A 21,694-nucleotide genomic window follows, 5' to 3' on the forward strand; every position below is an offset into this window, starting at 1 on the left:
GAAAGAGATTTCCAGCCCAAGGCAGCCTGGAAGGCCAACAGGAAATTTATTGCACCAGGAGCAGAGCAGAGTGCAGCCCAATCGTGGCAGCATGGTGCAGCTTGGACAAGACTGGAGCAGGTTTCAGGGCAGGGAATCATGGGCAGCCGCAGCAGTTCCCATTTCTCAACCCACAAACGACAATGACAACTTAAAAGAGTAGTAAGAAAACTCTTTCACCTGGGTGGGAAGGGAACAGCGTCCAGCCTCGGCCCTGGGTCCGGGACGGCAGCAGCTACTGCAGCACAGCATCCACTTTTGGAGCCCTCAGCCTGAAGACTCTGGGGGAATCAAGCAGCTGATGTGGGTCTCAGTCCTGGGGTGAGGTTGAGCACTGGCCTGGTGGAGCTGGTGGAGGCTCTGGAGAAGGAATTCTACTTGCAGATCCTGGGCAGAAAAGCTTGTAGTTACTCCCAGACCAGAGTGCAGGCCAGGAGAGGAGTAAACTCCTCTCCCTTGATTGTGCCTCCCCACCTTGGAGGAACTGAGAACTTACATGTCACTAAAGTATACCCTACACTTGACAAAGGACTCAAAAGTTAAGTAACTGGTTGGGAAAATGCCCAGAAAAAGGAAAAAAATGAGACTATAGAAGGTTACTTTCTTGGTGGACAGGTATTTTCTTCTATCCTTTTGGATGAGGAAAAACAAAGCATGCCATCAGAGGAAGACACCAAAGTCAAAGCTTGTGCATCCAAAACCTCCAAAATAAATATGCAATGGTCTCAGGCCATTGAAGAGCTCAAAAAAAGATTTTGAAAATCAAATAAGAGAGGTGGAGGAAAAATTGGGAATAGAAATGAGAGTGATTTAAGAAAATCATGAAAAGTGGGCCAACAGCTTGTTAAAGGAGACCCAAAAAAATGCTGAAGAAAATAGCACCTTTAAGAATAGACTAACCCAAATGGCAAAAGAGGTCCAAAAAGCCAATGAGGAGAAGAATGCTTTAAAAATCAGAATGGGACAAATGGAAAAGGAAGTTCAAAAGCTCACTGAAGAAAATCTTTAAAAATTAGGATGGAACAGATAGAAGCTAATGACTTTATGAGAAACCAAGAAATTACAAAAAAATAAAGAATGAAAAATAGAAGACAATGTGACATATCTCATTGAAAAAACAACTGACATGGAAGATTGATCCAGGGGAGATAATTTAAAAATAATGGGGCTACTTGAAAGCCATGATCAAAAAAACAGCCTAGATATCATCTTTCATGAAATTATCAAGAAAAACTTCCCTGATATTCTAGAAACTAGAGGGCAAAATAAATATTGAAAGGATTCACTAATCATCTCCTGAAAGAGATCCAAAAAGAAAAACTCCTAGGAAGATTGTAGCCAAATTTGAGAATTCCCAGGTCAAGGAGAAAACATTGCAAGCAGCCAGAAAGAAACAATGTTAGTATTGTGGAACCACAATCAGGATAACACAAGATCTATCTGTTTCTGCATTAAGGGACCAAAGAGCTTGGAATATGATATTCCAAAAGTCAAAGGAACTAGGATTAAAACCAATAATCACCTGCCCAGCAAAACTGAGTATAATACTTCAGGGTGAAAAATGGTCATTCAATGAAATAGAGGACTTTCAAGCATTCTTGATGAAAAGAGCAGAGCTGAAAAGAAAATCTGACTTTCAAACACAAGAATCAAGACAAGCATGAAAAGGTAAACAGGAAAGAGAAATCACAAGGGACTTACTAAACTTGAACTGTTTACATTCCTACATGGAAAGATAATATGTATAACTCTTGAAACTTTTCTCAGTATTTGGGTAGTTGGAGGGATTATATACATATAGACAGAGAGCACAGGGTGAGTTGAATAGGAAGGGATGGTATCTAACAAAATAAAATTAAGGAGTGGGAAAGGAATACATTGGAAGAAGAAAGGGAGAAATGGAATGGGGCAAATTGTCTCTCATAAAAGAGGCAAAAAAAAGCTTTTTCAATGGAGGAGAAAAAGGGGAGGTGAGAGGGAAAAAGAGAAACCTACTCTCATCACATTTGACTTAAGGAGGGAATAACATACACACTCAATTTGGTATGAAAATCAGTCTCACACCACTGGAAAGTAGAGGAGAAGGGGATAAGTGGGGTATGTAAGGGGATAATAGAAGGGAGGATAAATGGGAAGACAGAGTAATTAGAAGTAAACACTTTTGGGGAGGGACAAGGTCAAAAGATAGAATGGAATAAATGGGGGGCAGAATAGGATGGGGGGAAATATAGTTAGTCTTTCACAACATGACTGTTCTGGAAGTCTTTTGCATAACTACACATGTATAGCCTACATTGAATTGCTTGCCTTTTCAGTTGGGATGCATGGGGAGGGAGGAAGGGAGAAAAATTGGAACTCAAAGTTTTAAAAACAAATGTTAAAAATTGTTTTTTACATGCAACTAGGAAATAAAAAATACAGGGAATGGGTTATAGAAAGCTATCTTGCCCTTCAAGAAAAGAGAGAAGATGGGAATAAGAGAAGGGTGGGCAGATTGGATGAAGGGGTAATTAGAAGGCACAGTGTCTTGGGATGGGGGGAGGGGAAAGATGGGGAGAAAATTGGGAACTCAAAATCTTGGAGAAATGAATGTTGAAAACTAAAAATAAATTATCTTTTTTTAAATTCTGTATTATAAATTTGCTTCTGTATTTCTTTTTGTCTCAAAGAATCATTGGTCTGTCCAATTCAAACTAATTTTCCGAGAAATTCTTACTTTTTCCTATCTTACTTTTCCTACTTACTCCTACATTCTTTATCTCATTCTTTCCTTTAGAGTTCCCTTTCTCATTCTTACTTCAAAAACTTTCATTTCAATTATAATGTAATCTGTTCTCGTTTCTTCTAGAAATTAAAATTAAAACTGTGACAAATCTGTGATTTTCTTTGAGGCTTTGCTTGTAGATGATGTGACATTATTATCTTCTGAATTTGTGCCTTGGGTATCTCTGGAGCTATAATATTTCCTCATCATTGACATTTTCTTCTCTTTATTCATTTTTCTTGCCTTATTTCCTGATTTAGAACTTTGAGTTTTGACTGGGCTTTGTGTAGTTCCAGAAGAAAAACTGGAATCTTCTTTGATCTTAATCTGCTTTAATTGTGGTCTGAGATATGAGCATTTTTTTCCCTAAGGCCTCAGGAGTGGCTCCAACCAGAGTGAAACTAGGTGGTCTATTAGGGATAGTTAGATCTAAGGTATATTCTGATAATTGCCCTGTGGGGACAGAGGCTCAAAGTCTCCCAATTCCTGCTTTGGCATCAGAGGAGAATAGATACATTCCCTGGGCATCCTTGGCTAGACCAAAGTCCAGGCTACAATGTCCCTGCCCCATGTATACAACTGCCAGCTCCAGGCCTCCCTAATGTACCCATGATCATTGATCCTAGAGACTTACTTTCAGTTGTGCTCCCAGGCTGGACCCTTCCTGAGTGCCCACAAGCTTCTGGCTCTCTCTTTGTGAAAACCTGAGGTGGTAAAATTCACTTACTGTAATTTCTCCTTGAGTTTCTTGATCATTTCTTAGTCTAGTGCTCTTTTTTCCCATTCTAGTTACACTAGCTGTGAATGAGGTGGCATATTTTATTTCTGCTTACACTGTCTCCTTAAGGAGAATCCACAAGCTATAAATTCTTAAGAATATAATTCTGAAATCAAAAGCAGAACCGAAGCTGAGAAGGAAAAAAAATACTTTTCTAAAGAAACTAGCATGAACATGTGGAAAACTCACCAACCAAGTGTAATTTTTAAAAGATATGCTCAGAGAGGCCAATAAGAGTAGGTAAATGAATAAATACAAAAGTATAGCATAGGGACAGGTAGGTGATGCAGTGGATAGAGCACTGGCCCTGGGGTCAGGGGACATGAGTTCAAATCCCATCTCAGACACTTACTAGCTGTGTGACTCTAGGCAAATTACATAATTTTGATTGCCTCCAAATATCTATATCTATCTATATATGTGTGTGTAGATAGACAGATACATAGATATCAAGTACGGTACTATAAACATAAGCTAATAAGAGATATGAAAGTCAAAACAGGAATAGTCAATGTGGGAAGAGTTGTAGAAAAATAGGTTCACTATTAGTATGCATTGATTTCAAAATTTTAGAAAACAATTTTCAATTCTGCAGAGATAGTGACTAAAATGTCCTTGGACCCAGAGATCCCACTGCCATATGTATATCTCAAGGATGTCAAAGATCAAAAGAAACCTCATACACAGTCAATTGAGTCAATAAATGTTTACTAAGCATCTACTATATGCCAGATACTTTGCTATGTATTGGGGATACAAAGAAAGACAAAAAATAACTCTGCCTTAGAGGAACTCACCATCTAATGGAGTATATGTCAAAAATGCATTTAGATAACCATCAAAATATTTATAGGATCAATCCTTATATTAGGAAAGAACCGGAAACAAAGTCAATGTCCATTGAAAGAGGAATAACTAAACAAGTTAAGGCACACAAATAGAAAGCGCAGTGAACACAAAAATGTAGAGAAGCATGGAACTACTTATTTGAATTGATGCAAAGAAAAGTAAGCAGAACAAGAAAAATAATATATATATAGTGACCACAATAATGAAAATGGAGCTAATAACACAACAAGACAATCTATCTTGAATGCTCTGAAATGACAGTGTCTAAACTTGGTTCCAAAGAAGAGATAGGATAAAGCATATCCTCCCTCAGCACAGACCTTTTTTTACAGATATGGGGGTGTGTGGAGTACTACACATAATATCAGATGTTTTCAATATGTTGGTTCATTTTGCTGATGCATTTTATTTTCTTTTTCCTTGTTTTTTATAAGCTCTCTGGGAGAGAGAGGAGAACAGGAACATTGGAAAATATTGGCAATATAAAATTAAAGCACATCAATAAAAATTTAATTTTTAATTTTAATAGTGTTAGGAATTCCAGATTTCAGAATGAAGTGAGGCTGCCAAGGAAAGATAAGGACCAAAAAGTGTTGTGGGTTTGTTTTTTGTAATTTTTTTGGATACAGTGAGTAAAAGGAAGATCAGAGAAGGAATCAGGATGGATGGAATGATAACTGAGAACAAAGAGAAGGTTTTTCTCTACCAAACAAAATTACCTTCAAACTAGAAAAGATGAAGTGAAAGAAAAAAGGATAATTGGGAGCTGACATACAAGATAAGTAAGAAGAGACTCAGTTTATCCTTGATGAATTAAATTACCTGGATCCGAATGAACCCAAGTTCTATGATGCTGAAAGAACTGGCCAATGTGATTATTGAGTCTCTTTCAATTATGTATAAAAGATCATAGAGAAAAAGACAGGTAATGCATGACTGGAAAAAGACAAATATTGTCCTAATCTTAAAGAGACAGAAAGAGAAAAAGGAGGAAGCAAGGAAGGACAGAAGGAAAGCTAGACATTCTTGGCCAAAGCACTTGATTTTTGTTCTTTGTATAGGAGTTATAATTGAATAAATAGTTGGTAAATATTTTTTAAAACAATAGAATGATAATAAACTGTTGGCATGACTTCAGCAAAGTAGGTCATGCCAGACTAACATTATTTCCTGTTGTGATAGGGTTTGCTAAAATATTAGATCATCAGGAAGAATGATATAAGTAGAGTTTGTCCAGATTTGAACAGATTGTCTTCAAGCTACTCTTAGGGGAAAAAAAATGGAGAAATGTGGTCTAGACTCTAAGACAATTTGGATTTGGAACTGACTAAATGGCCTGATTTGAAGATTAGTTAGTCATTAACAGTTTGATGTTAGCTTGGAAGAAGGCTTCCAGGCAAGTGCTCCATAGACTTGTACTTGGCCATTTGATATTTCAATATTTTATCAGTGACTTTGATGAAAGCAAAGATGGGATGCAAATTCATAGACGACACAAAGTTGGAAGAGATAGCTAATACAAGTGAATGGTAAGAAACAGAATACACATGAATTTGAACATGCTAAAACACTGGGCCAAACTGAATGGAATGAAACTTAACAGGGATAAATGTAAAGTTTTACCTTAATTTTTTAAAATGACTTTGCAAGTTCCAAATGGAGGAGACCTAGTTAAATAACAATTTTTCAGGAAAAAAAGAAATTCTGAGTCAAGAATATGAAATGGAAGCCAAAAAAACCTAATGACATCTTGGACTGCATTGAGATTAGCTTCCAGGAATAAGTGGTAATGCAACTTAAGTCTTATACTGGTCAGACCACATCAGGAGTCTTGTGTTCAGTTCTGGGAAACACAATTTAAGGAGCCTTCTCCCCCTCCCCCAATATGCTGGAGAAAGGACTAGGAGAGAAAAGAGCCTGATGTTCACGTCACATGAGAATTGGTTAAAGGAACTGGGAATAGAGCTGAAATAGAGAAGATTCAGGTAAAACATGCTGTTTTCAAGCATTTGAAAGGCAGCCAAATGGAAAAGGGATTAGGCTTGTTCTGTATGACATTAGGAAAGGGAAGCAGAAAGTGCAAAGGCCATAAAGTATCAAGGCAAATTTATGCTTAATGTATTGGTAGGAGATGGCAGAGTTGGGGAAGAACATATCTTCCTAACCACTAGTTTCTGCAAAGAGATGTGGACTGGTATAGAGCCAACATGATAATCACAGCACCTACAGAAACCATGAATGTCCTGGTGCAATTCTGAATCATGAAATACAATAGACTATCCACATATTACACAGAACCAAAACATTTATTGAGACACCAGAAAGCCAAATCCATCATAATCTATACACAATAACAATGCAGAGGACAACATCATCCCCAAGCCTTCCCCCTGCCAGGATTCCCACAAACCAGCTCCATTAAACAAATCACAAACAAGCTCTTTCACTCACGCTAGCCAGCTGCCTGCATCTTGCCTAGCTGACTACTCTCATGACTAACTTCCTCTCAGCTCTGCTCTAGCTCTGCCTCTTCCTATTCCATCCTTCCTGCTCCACCCCTTCAGCAAGTTCCTCCTACCACAGACTCATGTGACTCAGGCTTCCATGTGAACTAGTCAGGTCACATGGGCCTATTAATGAATGGGAAAGATCTTCCCATTTAAATGACCATTACAGCTGGAGTCTTGGAATATATTGGGTCCCTATTACTGAAGGCCTTCAGGCAAAGGTTATAGGAGCACTTGTCAATGTATTATTGTGACGTTTCCTTTTTCAGGTATGGGTTAGGTGAGGTTTTATGATTCAATGAACCAATCTTACTCCACTAGTCTTGAAAGTGACTAAGGATGCCCCTAGAAGAGTTTTTTCTCTTAAATGAATTATCTCACAGTTTACTTGTTTATTCAGTTTGTTTAGTAGATTTGATTTGTCCCTGGTGATGGAAAAGCAAGTTTAGCTTCCCAACTGGCCAAGCCTGAATTAGCAGAGTTGTACAGCTTTTGATTTTCTTTGATAATTCAATAAGTCAACAAGGTTGTCTACTGGCCTCCCCAGGGGATGGATACATCCAGCTTTCTTTTCCACCCCACCATCTGTTTTCCTTAGCCAGAAAGAGTTTGTTTTAAATGTCTACATCATTTTCTTTTATCTGTTCTTTTGGCACCTTTTCCTCATTCTGTAGGTGCTCCAGAAAGGAAACATTTACCAATCCTCAGCAGCTGTTCAGTCCTGGAGGAGGAAATAGTAAATGGGCCTTCTTCCTCTTTCATGGGAGTCTGCTTTCCCCTCCTTGTCTGATGGCAGCATTGCAAGCATGTTGACTTTCCAGCCTGCCAGGTGAAGAATCCTTAAGCCTCCCACCTGCTCCTAACTCCATTTCAAAATGCTTCTTTGGAAAGAGAGCAAGAGTTTCTTAGTTCACACACTTGTTAGCTTGAATTTACTTTTGCATAAGCTCATTTTGACATGTTTGTTGTTGGTTATGATTGGATAATTTTACAAATTCAGCATCCAGACCAATTTATTCTTACTAGACAATGAGACCTAGCTCATCACCTGTCTGTAGATTCTATCCAAGATATATATATATTTGTTTGTATATATGTAAATACACATAGACACACACATATGTTGTGTGTATATATATATATATATATATATGCATTCTGGATTTCAAGTTTGGTGCATTTGCCTAGAACACTTTTCATTGGTGGAGAAAATCGTCACTGGAAACTGTGTGCTTCTATGGGGTGGGAAGGAAGTTGTCACAAGGAACAGGGCTAAGATGGAGCCAGCTTAAACCAGGTCTGGAGAACTAACTGTTAAATTTCCAGTATGAGTATTTACACTTCAAAAATTAGCAAATGTTATGAATCAGGGCTTGCTTTATTTTTTTGTCAGTTTCTAGATTTAAAGTAACTAGGATTTAGTGGAGAGGACCCAAACCTTTGGACACAAGTTTGGTGTGCTCCTTTCATTTTAAGGAATAGTGACTAGGAAAGGAGTTTGAACATACATCTAGTTTCCCCTAGACTAGTAATATGGAGAAGATGGGGGCAGATAGATATCATTCTAGTCTGGCATGACTTTTCTCAGTACAACAGAGCGGCCAACCTAGTGATTCCAGTATCCTTATCCCCTCCAAGCAACAATCAAAGTCTTCCCTGAGAGAAGCTGGTGAGTGTCCAGAGATGTCCCTTCATGCCTCCCTATAAACCACATTTAGACAATGCATTTGAATAGACATAACCTACATGGACAACACACTTTCTTGTTGTTATTCATCTTTTGTTCTAAAAGATGACCAGAGACAACAGGAGGGTGATTTCTTAACTTTCAAGCGAACTGGATTTAAGTGAGGCAGAGCTGTGCAGTCATCAGTCTCACTCTCTCCTCTAGAGTCATTGGAGTCCTATGACAAGACATAGATCAAGACACTGGAGATGGCCATGCAAACAACACACATTAAATATATGTTCAATATATTTGTATATGCACATGTATATTTTCATGATTACATATTTATATGTTTCTCTAAAAGCAGTTACTAGTTTGAATTGATAGAATTTTATCATAAGGAATTCTCTCTGACAATAAAGTTTTTCTCTTGCATGTATATACATAGAAATGTATATGTGTGACATATATAAATTGTATGTGTATAACATAATTTGAGGGATCTATGTGTGTATGTATGTATGTGTATATATACATATATGTATATATAATATATAAATGTAGGGGCAATGAGGTGGCACAATATATAGAGCATTGGATCTAGAATCAGAGAGAACTGAGTTCAATTCTGGCCTCAGATACTTAGTAGCCATTTGTCCTCGAGCAAGTCACTTAGCCTATTTGCCTCGAATTACTCATCTGTAAAATAAGGATAATAATAATACCTCTCTCCCAGGGCTGCTGTGAAGATCAGATGAAATAATATTTGTAAAGTGCTTAGCACAGTGCTTGGCACATATTGCCTGGCATCTACCTTCCAGAGAAAGTGATAAATGGCATTGGTGGAGCGATTCCTTTTACCAATGAAATCATGCTCAATTGTTACTTCTCTCTCTCTCTCTCTCTCTCTCTCTCTCTCTCTCTCTCTCTCTCTCTCTCTCTCTCTCTCTCTCTCTCTGTAACAGCAAGCAAAGTGGAATCTTCTGCTGTTTTTCTGGATTGAGTTTTAACTACTCAGATATATGCAAGTGGGCTCTAACCAATCAGATACAAGAATGTGGGCTCTAACCAATTAGATATGTGCATGTGGGCTCTAGTCAATCAGATGCTGAGTAGAAATGTATATAAAGAGAAAGCCAGTGTTGAGAAATCAGAGGTGAAGAGAGTTAGTATGGAAGGGGTGAGACAGCATTGAGACCTCTGAGAGCTGAGGAAACACCTCTATGAGTTGGGAGAGGAGACCTCCAAGAGCTGGGAGAGGAGACCTCTGGGAGCAGAATGGAGAACTCTGATGACAGAGACTTGCTGAAAGAGTCTCTGAACTTTGAAAGTGAATAGAACTGTAGGGCATAAACCTGCCCATGAGAAGGAGGTTTAGCCCCTTTTGAAAGCTGTTAAATTAAACTGAGCTGTTATAACTGAACCTCTGGACTTTGAAGGTGAATTGAGATGATGGTATTGGTGGTGTATGTTTGTATTTTGGTTGCCCTGTTGAGTTTGTTTTCCCAGAGGCAGAAGCTGAGGAGTGGAGCAGTCCCCCTGAACTGAGACATGGAAGAGGAATGGAGAGCTACCTAAAGGCAAATCCAGTGGAGAGTCAGGAGTGGTCAGCCCACAAAGAGCCATGGGACTTGGAAGATAACCTAGAGTTAAGATAAAAGAGGACTTTATTTGGATGTTTGGAATTGATTAAGAAGATTGTTCTTATTGTGACCTAGGGGTGGATGATGTGGTATTTTGAAAAAGAATTTTTGAATACTTGGTATTGATTAAGGATGTTGCTATTATTATTATTATATATTATATTATATATATTACGTATATACATATAATGATATGTTTTACTAAAGGATGTTGCTATGAATGTTTTTGGATCTCTTTCAGGGAGTGATCGGTGGATTCTTTCCATTTCTATTTTACCCTCTGGATCAAGAGTATCAGGGCAATTTTCCTTGATAATTTCATGAAAGATGATGTCTAGGCTCTTTTTTTCATCATGGCTTTCAAGAAGCTCCATAATTTTTAAATTATCTTTCCTGGACCTATTTTCCAGGTCAGTTGTTTTTCGAATGAGATATTTCACATTGTCTTCAATTTTTTCACATTTTCAGTTTTGTTTTATAATTTCTTGGTTTCTCATAAAGTCATTAGCTTCCATCTTCTCCATTCTAATTTTTAATGAACTATTTTCTTCAGTGAGCTTTTGAACTTCCTTTTCCATTTGGCTAATTCTGATTTCTAAGGCATTCTTCTCCTCATTGGCTTTTTGTACCTCTTTTGCCACTTGGGTTAGTCTATTTTTAAAGGTGTTATTTTCTTCAGCATTTTTTTGGTTCTCCTTTAGTTGTTGACTCGCTTTTCATGATTTTCTTGAATCACTCTCATTTCTTTTTGCAATTTTTCCTCCACCTCTCTTAACTGGTTTTCAAAATCCATTTTGAGCTCTTCCATGGCCTGAGAGCATTGTATATTAATTTTGGTGGTTTTGGATGCAGAAGCCTTGACTTTTATGTCTTCCTCTGATGGTATGCATTGTTCTTAATCATCCAAAAGGATGGAAGAAAAGACCTGTTCACCAAGAAAGTAACCTTCTGTAGTCTTATTTTTTACCCTTTTGGGGCATTTTCCCAGCCAGTTACTTGACTTTAGAGTCCTTTGTCAAATGCAAGGTATACTCTAGGGACCTGTAAGTTCTCAGTTCCTCCATGGTGACACAATCAAGGGAAAGATGTTTACTCCTCTCCTGGCCTGTACTCTGATATGGGAGCAACCACAAGCTTTTCTGCCCAGGATCCTCTCCAAAACCTCCATCAGCTCCACCAGGCCAGTGCTCCTCTTTATCCCAGGACTGCCACTCAGAACTGAGACCCAGATTGGCCGCTCAATTCCCCAGGGTCTTTAGAGTGAGGGCTCCTAAAATGGAGCTGTCCTGCAGTGTCTGCTACTGTCCTGGGTCTGGGACTAGGGCTGGATCCTGCTCCCTTCTCACCGAGGTAAAAGAGCTTTCTCACTGACCTTTGGAGTTGTCTTTGGTGTTTGTGTGAGAAATCTGTGAACCTCAGAGCCTGCCCAGGATTCCATGCCCTGAAGCCTGCTCCAGTCCCTGCCAGGCAGCATGATCAAGGCTGGGCTATACTCCATGGGCTGTGCTCCACAGGCTGTACTCTGCTCTGAGCCTGGTGTGATAGACCTTTCCTGTCAACCTTCCAGACTGTCTTGGGCTTAAAATCTCTTTCACTCTGTCATTTTGTGGTTTCTGCTGCCCTAGAATTTGTTTAGAGTCATTTTTACAGATATTTTATGAGCTTTGGGGGTAGAGCTATAGCAGGTCTGTCCATCATCTTGGCTCTGCCCCATTGCTATGAATGTTATATTTTTCTTTATTGAATAGTGTTTAGTTTATTGCTCAATAAATAGAGAGTTCATTATACTATGCAATTAGACACTTGAAATTATTCATAGCAGTAGTCTTCAGGTGTGCTGGTAACAGGAACATCTGGAGTATTACATATAGAGTAATTTGAACTGCACCTGTAAATGATTAATCTTGTAGAAGTGTTCCTTTGCAGATGGAGGCCAGGTAGGAGACTTCTTTAGTACTTCAGATAAGAGATATAAAGGAACTTGAATTGTAATAGTGGGAATGGAAAAGGGAAGAAAAGAGACAGGAAGGTGGACATTGATAATGGTACTTTGAAAAAGGAGGGAAAATGAAAGAAAATAGGAGTAATGGATCATTAAAAATAGAAAAGAGATGGAGGTTCAGATGGGGACATAGACAAGCAGAATAGTGTTGGAACTATCACATTAAATTTGAAATATGAAAAAAACAAGTTGCATATTATGAAGACTCATGGTTTTGCATGCAGTCCTCTCTTTTTTATTATATGAGTTAGTGTTCATATTTGTTGATATTTACCATGTTGATGACACTAAGAAGGAAAATTTAAAAACAAAGTTGAAAAGGTGTATGAGATATTATGACACCTGAATAAAATTGTTTAGGAAAAATGAGATCAAATAATGGAATGCCTTATTTGACAAACTAAGACATATAGACTTGAATGAGCCATTTTATGTAAACTTTGTTCAAGAATACAGAATAATGAAGATGTCACATACTGAGCTTGTTAGTAACTGACTCAGGCAGAGACTGTCAGAGCAAATGGTTTCCCACTATTTTCTTATTTTTGCTTCATTCATTGCTATTGCCAAAGTTTCAGTGGTAGTTATTTACATTTTGTTCATTGTCCCAGGAAGTAAGACACAATTAACAAACTAATGAAATTATCCTCAAATAAAGTCACAGTCAATCGCATGTTTAATATTTTTAGCCAGAGTGCCAATTGTTTCTATGTTCAGCTCTTCCAAAGAGTCATATTCCTCTTCCAAAACCAGTTTTATAAAGTATATTCCAGTTTCTCCTCACCATTTCATTGACTTGGATGTCTTCAACAGGACCAACTAGAAGCAGAATGAGCCATCAAGGAAAAGGCAACAAAAGTGACTGTGAACTTTTATGGGAATTTGCAGTTTATGAAAAATACCTCCAAGTTTTCCCATATCCCAATTGAATTTTGAAGACTGGGAAAAGTCTGTTTGGCAAGTAGAACAAGCCCATTTGATGTAAGAATACATAGTATGTGGCCATTAACAAGTAGGATTTTCTATATCATAAAAATCATCATATATAGAACTTAAAATTATTGGTCCACAGAGTCTTGGGTTCTGGGCCTACAAATTATAACTATTATTATGAGACTACATCTAGTTAGGGCTTCTATACTTTCAAAATTTCATAGCATTGTACCAAGAGAAAATGGTAAATTTGGAATAAGAGGGTATGAGATAGAATTCCATCTATACCTCTTACTGCCTATGTGATCTTGGGCAAGTCTCAATCTCTCTGGATCTCAATTTTTTCATCTGTAAAGTGAATGGATGACCTCTAAAGTCCATTGTATCACTAAATCTGTGATCCTTTGATCCTATGATTTCAATGATCCGTATAATTATTAGCACACTTTCCCTCCTCCAATTAGCTTATATCTATCTGTCTTCTGTCACTTGACCATGCTATCTTCCTATCATGCCACCACAAGTCCATGTTGTCAGTGTTGTCCTCACAGCTATCCACCCAGTTGGATTTCCAGCCCTGGTCCTAGGGACAAGCTGATTGGTGAGAACTCATTATGTCTAACCAGCCTTGGCCATCTAACCATACCATCTTCCTGATATTTTATTACACTTATAAGTTAAGTTTCCAGGTTTTATTGAAGGATGCCTCTTGCATAATAGTATTTCTTATCTGGTATGGTAAAAAGAGGATTCAGTTTGGAATCCGAAGACCTGGATCATAATATTGACTTTCATACTTGCTATCTCTATGATCCTAGAAAAGCCATTCAACCCTTCCGGCTTCAGTTACTATAATGTAATTATAGGTAATGATATGTTATGTCACTTAAATTCTAACTCTTTGATCTTTTGACCTCTTTCCTTCTCTGACTTCATATAAGAATGGTAGAGAGTTGGATGAGGTCCAGAGATAATGTGAACTGAAAACCAATGCTTTTGAATGCCTTTGAATGCCTTCATTCCAGACCTGGATAACTTTTAATATGAGCAAATATTAACAATCACAACAAGCATGTACCCAGCATTTTAAGTTCTGCAAAACATTTGCAAAACCAAGAGCTGAAAAAGTCCTTGACCTCCAGGAGTTTTCATTTGAAGGGGAGGAGGGAAAGACGTATATAAATGGATAATAATAATACCTATCAATTATATGATACTTTAAGCTGTACAAAGCTTCACAAATATTATCTTTTTTATCCTCAAAACAACCCTTGGAGGAAGGTATTATTATTACTATTATTATTATTATCATTATTATCCCCTTTTTGCAACTGAAGAAACTGAGGCAGGCAAAGATCAAGTAACTTGCCCAGGTTCACACAGTTAGTAGGTAACTGAGTCCAAATTTGAACTCAAAGCTTTGTGATTCCAGGTCTAGCACTTTATATCCACTCTACCACCTACCTCCGTACATATACAGGTAGCCTTGTGGTAGAAGGTATGAATTGCCTGAAGGAGACATGGAAATGTCTCCTGCAGAAGGTTGTACTTGAGCTGAATCTGGAAGGTATCTAGCAGATTAAGGTGAAAGGGGAGAACATTCCAGGCATGGACAATAACCAGTATAAAGACATAGAGTTGAGAAATGGAGTGTCATGTGTGAAGAATAAGAAGGTCAATATGGCCAGACCAGAGACTGTATAGAGGAGATCAATGTTTCTCAAAATATTGTTTCCAGTATGGTATCTCTCTGCTCCAAAAGTCTGAGCAAAAACCTATTTCTGTCCTCCCTTCTTGCCACCTTGACTTCCTCCCTAGAATCATAACATTGTAAGGAACATCAGAAGTTATACTATGATTTTAGAAGGGAGCCACCATCTGCTATCTACCAGGCACTGTTCCAGGCGCTAGGAATCCAAAATCAAGGGTGAGGAGGGGAGAGTCCTTGCCCTCAAGGAATTTTCATTTGAAAGAGGAAGGGAAATAACATGTGTATATGCATATATATGTACATGTAAAGACATATACATATATATGTAATTATAATAGCATATCCACATCACTTTAATGTTTGCAAAATACTTTATAGACATAAGATCCTCCTCTAAACATCCTGACAAGTGGTCATCTTACACCTTCTACTAGCAAACCTTTGGTGATAAAGAAATTGTTACTTTATGAGATAGCACAGATCTCCTCCAATTTTCAAGATTTTCTATCTTCTGGGGTAGGAAGTCGAACTCATAGGCTCATAGATTTGGAGCTGGAAATAAACCTGCTAAATATATAATCAACTCCTTTCATTTTATAGAAAAAACTAGGGCCTAGAAAGGTTAAGTAGATTGCCAAAAGTCACACAGTTATTAAGGATCAGAACAGGGATTTAAACACGTCTATGATTCCAAATGAACCATTCTTTCTGCTATGCCATACTTTCTCCAAAATCTACTCCTTCTATCATAAAACAGCCCTTTAGATTGAAAACAGCTATTATTTTCCCTTGGATCTCCTCCTTTACAATATAAAAAACTATAGTCCCTTCAAAGAATCCTCATATGGTATGGGCTATAGACCCTTTACCATAATGGTTTTTAATTCTTCATAACAGATGTTGCCCTGACCTGAACAAAATGATCTACATAGAGTCTGGCTGAGGAAGAGTACCATGGGATTCTTACCTTCTTAGTCCTGATTGCCATATTTCTCAATATAAGCTAAGATCTTATTGACTTTTTGGTTAACATATCACATTCTTGATTCACATTAAATTTGCAGTCCACTAAAAGCCAATCAAATATCAGCCTATTCATGCTTCCTCCATCTTAAAATATTCATAGGATCATAGACTTAGAGCTGGAAGGGCCCACAGAAATAATTTACTCCAACTCTTTTATTTTAGAAAGGAGACTGAGGTCCACAGATATTCAATATGTGACTTGCCCAAGGTCACACAGGGCATGAGCATCACAGGTGGAATTTGAATCAACATCCTCTGAATTCAGACCAATACATTTTACCTTGCATCATGTTGATTGTTTTTCATCCCAAATATAAGATTATTAAATTTTACCAAATTACATTTGGTCCTTTGTTCTTTCTTGTCAAGAACTTTTTTTTAATTCAGTGAGTTTGTTGTATCTCTTGGCTCTGTGCCATTTATAAATTTAATGATAATGCTATATATGCCTTTTTTCAAAGCCGCTGGGGGAGAAAATTCAAACATCACAGGGCAAAGCACTGGGGCATACCAGTAGAGACCTCTTTCCAAGTTGCACATTGAACTATTAACCACCACTCCTTCAGCTCACCTATTCAACTAGAACTGAACCCACCCTACTATACTATCAAAGTAGCACAAAGCTCCTCATAAGAATTGCGAGATGCTTTTGCAAATGCTTTGCCAAAGGTTAGACAAATAAAATGTACAGAATTTCTTTAATTTTATAGCCAAATAATTACGCAATTATATAATAAGTGTTTATTAACCCTTAGTGGATACAGTGCTAGGCTTAAGAGTCACGAATTTCTAATCTCACATCAGAAACTTACCACTTGCATGACCCTGGTCAAGTCACTTAATCTCTCTGAGATTCAGTTTCCTCATCTGTAAAATGGGGATAATAATAGCACATATTTCAAAGGGTCATTGTTAGGATCAAATGAAATTATACCTATACATATATATGTATATATATATATACATATACATAGTGTTTTGTAAACCTTAAAGTACTATGTTAGCTATTGTTATCAGTTCATCACTTCTTCCTTTTTTGATATTATATAACAATACCTTTAATGTTTAAAAAAATATTTAATTCATTAATTTTATTTTAGAATGTTGACAAGAATTAAAGTCAAGCACACTGTGCTATAATTTTTAGATTTCTTTTCTGTTCCTTTTTTTCCCCCAAAATCAGGACATCTTCCTTTTACCCGTCCTGCAGTATCTTCCATTCTCCAGGATTTTTTAATAATTACAGCTGCCAGTTATTTTAATACCTGAGGATGAGGTTCATTTGAACCAGATGACTTCAATTCAGTGAGTAAGCTTCCTGTAAGAACAGCCTGGGTGCTCTCTTACTTTCTCCTTCTTTATGTTGGGTTTTGACTAGAGTGGAGTCATGTTGGTTCTGTACTTTCCAGTACAAGGATCATTCATCCTCCTTGGATATTTTGATCACTCTCATTGATGACCTTTTTATTTAGCTCACTTCTGGAAACAAAGAGAGGAGAATAGTTAGCAAAATTATTCTTGTTACTCTACTGACATTTAGGGGTATCTACTTCAAGTTGCACAACACCCTCCACTCTTCTTCCATGAGTCAGTCCAAATGACAATGCCAAAGCAGTCTTGGATTCTGAGCCAGCTGGAGCAAAGTCATCAAGTAGATGTGGGGTTGTATGAACACATAAATTATGAGTCTGCCTCCAATATCAGGCTTAGTTTTGATAGCAGCATTGGTTTGGATATGTTACAAAATATCCAGCCTATAAGATATATAGAAGCTTTATGATTTCTTTATAATTGTCCTACCTATAATTCTGCATCTTAAATACAAGGTCCATTACTTAATGTTGAAGCATTACAGTATTCCAAACAGAACAGTACATTTTATTTGAAACAAAGCCTTTTGGCTATTAATTTTATTAGATGATTTTTTTTGTTGTTCTAAAACCTTCAGCTTCTCTGAAAGGTCCCTCTTTCATCAGTAATACATCACCAAAGATTTGGGTCAAGTCTGAATTTACACAACTAGCCTTTGTTCAGAGGGGAATTGCCATCACTAGATAACTAAAGTTGATCATTTGGAGCTCAGTGTCAAAAGATCAAAACCCTAAAAGGAAGAGGGGGATGAAGAAAGGGATAAGGGAACAAGAATTTATTTATGAACCTACTATGTTCCAGAAGAAGGAAAAGAAAAGAAATTATTGACAGCAGCCAGGGAGCATCCAGACATGTTGCTTCATATAACATTGCAAGTTCCAAATTATTGATCTGACTTTTGGCTAAAGATCAGAAATGAAATAAGACATCTGAGGGGGGAAAGAAAAATCAATTAGGAAAGCAATTGTGAAGGAGGTAAAAGCATTTGAAAGTGTACACAGCTTCCTCTTTCCAGTGTTATTGTTTTAAATGGACTTTATTGAGGGCCAGTTTGTGGCAAGTAATTCAGTAACACCCATAATAATTGCTGGCAGCTGCACCGCCTGATTTCCAGTCACAGTTTTGAGTCAGGGCCATTTGGTGCTGTCCTGTGGAGAAGGATAAAATTGTTATAGCAACCACACAACCCAACGTCAGTCTGTTGTTCAGGGAAAGTCAGCACTGGCCCTCTTGCTTTTGCTGCTGATCTAAATGTGACACACAGCAGATGAGGGCTTGGCAAGAATCTTAACTTAGTGATGCATTGGTGTTATTTCATTTTCATAACTCAGATAACACTATTATGAAATCACTCTAGCAGGACCTAATAGTTAAGTATATTATGATCATCTGTTGTTGACACTGACTTTTCTTGGTGACATGACAAGGTACACTGCCTTCTGAATCACCTCCCAAATCTGATGGATGACCCAATTCTGTAAGATGTCCTGGTAGAGGGTGTGAAACCACCCCAACTTGTCAAGATGATATATTTCTTATCATTTCTCTTTTGAAAAATAACCATATAACCCTGGGGTTTTCTCTGATATTTCTCTCTCCGCATCCTCTTCTTTCATTTCTCCCCTTGCAAAAAAAAATGAAAAAAGAGAGAAACTCTAACCATCCAAATCAAAACAAAAATTTTCAAAAACAAAACTGGAAGCAACTTTTTGAAATGTTGACATTGTTGGTGTGGTTGCTTTGAAAATGAAGGAAAAATAACAACAAATCAAAGCAACTCTGGGAAGACTGAAGGAGGGAAGAGGTTAGGTGACTTGCCCAGGACCACACAGCTATTAAGCCTCTAAGGTCAGATTCTTGGACTCTCTTTGGTTTCCCTGCCACTGCTACCTTCCCCTCACTAAATGGGCACTGCCTCACTCAAAGTGAGCACTCAGAAAGACCTTAGCTTAAAAAGGCGGAGGTCTTCCAGGGCATCCTGGTCCAGCTCCAGACCTCCTGATCCATATCCAGCCACTGCACCCAGATGACTCTACTGTGCCTACTATTTGCCAGGCACTGTTCTAAACTGTTTACAAATGACATCTCATTTGATCCAATCAATTAACAAAATCTGGAGCCAGATTTCGAAGGGCTTTCAGGGGATTCTCTTACTTTACTCAGGGAGTAAGGAGCCTCCAAAGCTTCTATTGAGCACAAAAGTTGCAAGGGTAGGACGAGTGTCTCAAAACTATTAACAAGGACGGGAGAGAAGGTGGCAAGAAGGGAGAAAGCATAGGTGACCTTTCACTTCTGGCACGACAGGCATGCTCCCTTGGGTAGGGAGCTATGTCCCAGCATCCTTTGGGAACTGGGCTCCGAGATGGAGGGAGGAAGGGAGGAGGACATTTCACTTATGGTGGGATCAGCAGGCTCCCAGCATCCTTCCCACATCCTTCAGGAGTGCGGGCGTTGGCTGGGATGGAGGAAGATAGCTGACCAGAAAAACATTCTGTCGTCTCTGGTGGTTTACGAGGAGGATTCAGAGCCCGAATCTGACGGTGAGGCCAGAGTGGAGGCTGCTGGGAAGGTGACCACGGTGGAGGAAAAAGGTGGCTTAGTGTCTGAAGCCTGTGGAGATGACGATTTTTCTCGACTTCAGGGAGATCAAGATGGTTATGAAGAAAGGGTCGAGGAACCCAGAAGATAATGGGAAGATGAAGATTTAGAGACTGAAAACCCAAGTCTAACGATGGAAAGGAGTGTTCAGAGAGATCCTCAGGAGCTGGTTGCCTCCTTCTCCAAGAGAGTCAAACATATCTTCTCCAGATGACATTAATATCCACCCAAAGCCAGCTGGCAAATGCTCAGATCTCCTCCAGGACAAGATACAGAAGTTATTTAAGCAGAAGACAAAGGAAGGGATGAGTATGAACTACCTTCTCCAGAGGAAGAAGGAATTTCGGAATCCCAGCATCTATGAGAAGTTTATCCAGTACTGTACAATCAATGAACTTGGCACCCATTGTCCCAAGAATGTTTGATCCCATGGATGGTCTAAGGACTCCTATTAGGAGTCACTACTACAGCACAGAAGATCAAAATGGACAAATTGGAAAAAACCAAAAGAGGGGAGAACAAAAATTGAGTTTGTGATGGGCACCAACAAGGGTACCACAACCATTGTGGCAGCCAACACTGGGGCTATAGATGCTCAGAAGACAAAGAGGGATTCTCCTATCTCAGTGACTAGATAGCCCAGCACATAACAACTCCTGTGCCAGCTGTTATCACATTGACAACTAATGCTAGTGACTCTAAGATCATGATCATCTCACTTGTAGGCACCATTGTGAAGAAAGTCAACCAGTGATTGACACAGGGATGGACGTACATTTTTACTGAAGGACAGCTATGAACCCTATATGTGGAATGCCCCCTTAAATGTGGCACCCCATGTATTCACTGGACTAAAGCTTTCCCATTCCTGAAAAACCTCTTTCTTGTTGTGGTGAGAGAATCTGTTGTCCAGTCATCCGGAAGGAACCTTGTTGCCCATCAGGGTATTAAAATGAAGGGGTTGGATATAATACTAATAACAAAAATAACAGTAATAGCATTATATGATGTTTTGAGGTTTGCAAAGCACTTTACAAATTTCACATTTTATTCTCTCAACATTTCTGGGATGTGAGTACTATTATTAATCCCCATTTTACAATGTGGAATCTGAGGCACGCAAAAGTTCCATGACTTGCCCAGGTTTGAACACCTAGTAAATGTGTAAAGTGAGATTAAAAATCCATTCTGTTTCAGAATTTCAGATCATTCTTTTCTCCAACTTCAAATACCTTTACATATATATATATATATAATATATATTCATATATATATTATATATATAACCCATCCACCCCTCAAGTAGAGACTCTGTAAGGGTAGGCGCTATGCCTTTATTTTTGTATCCATCCCCAATGAATGTCACATAATTTTCCACATGGACCTGATGTAGGAGAGAACCTTATTCTCATCACTTTTGGCTTAAGGAGGGAATAATATGCACACTCAATTTGCTATGAAAATCCATCTTACACTACAGGAAAGTAGGGGAGAAGGGGATAAATAGGGTATGGGAGGGATGATAGAAGGGAGGGCAAATGGGAGGAGGGGGAAATTAGAAGTAAACACTTTTGAGGAAGGATAGGGTCAAAAGAGAGAATAGAATAAATGGGGGACAGGATAGAATGGAGGGAAATATAGTTAATCTTTCACAACATGACTTCTTTGGAAGTCTTTTGCATAACTACACATGTTTAATATGTTGAATTGCTTGTCTTCTCAGTGGGGATGAGTGGGGAGGAAGGAAGGAGAGAAGTTGGAACTCAAAGTTTTAAAAATGAATGTTAAAAATTGTTTTTACATG

General features: G+C 38.2%; 1 pseudogene; it reads left to right on the plus strand.

Annotated features, from left to right (window-relative positions):
- The first annotated feature begins 19,654 nt into the window (after positions 1–19,654).
- Positions 19,655–20,644, plus strand: LOC140502323 (SAP30-binding protein pseudogene; annotated as a pseudogene).
- Positions 20,645–21,694: the final 1,050 nt, after the last annotated feature.

This window comes from Notamacropus eugenii, chromosome 4 (genome assembly GCF_028372415.1).
Source record: "Notamacropus eugenii isolate mMacEug1 chromosome 4, mMacEug1.pri_v2, whole genome shotgun sequence".
NCBI classification, from domain to species: Eukaryota; Metazoa; Chordata; class Mammalia; order Diprotodontia; family Macropodidae; genus Notamacropus; species Notamacropus eugenii.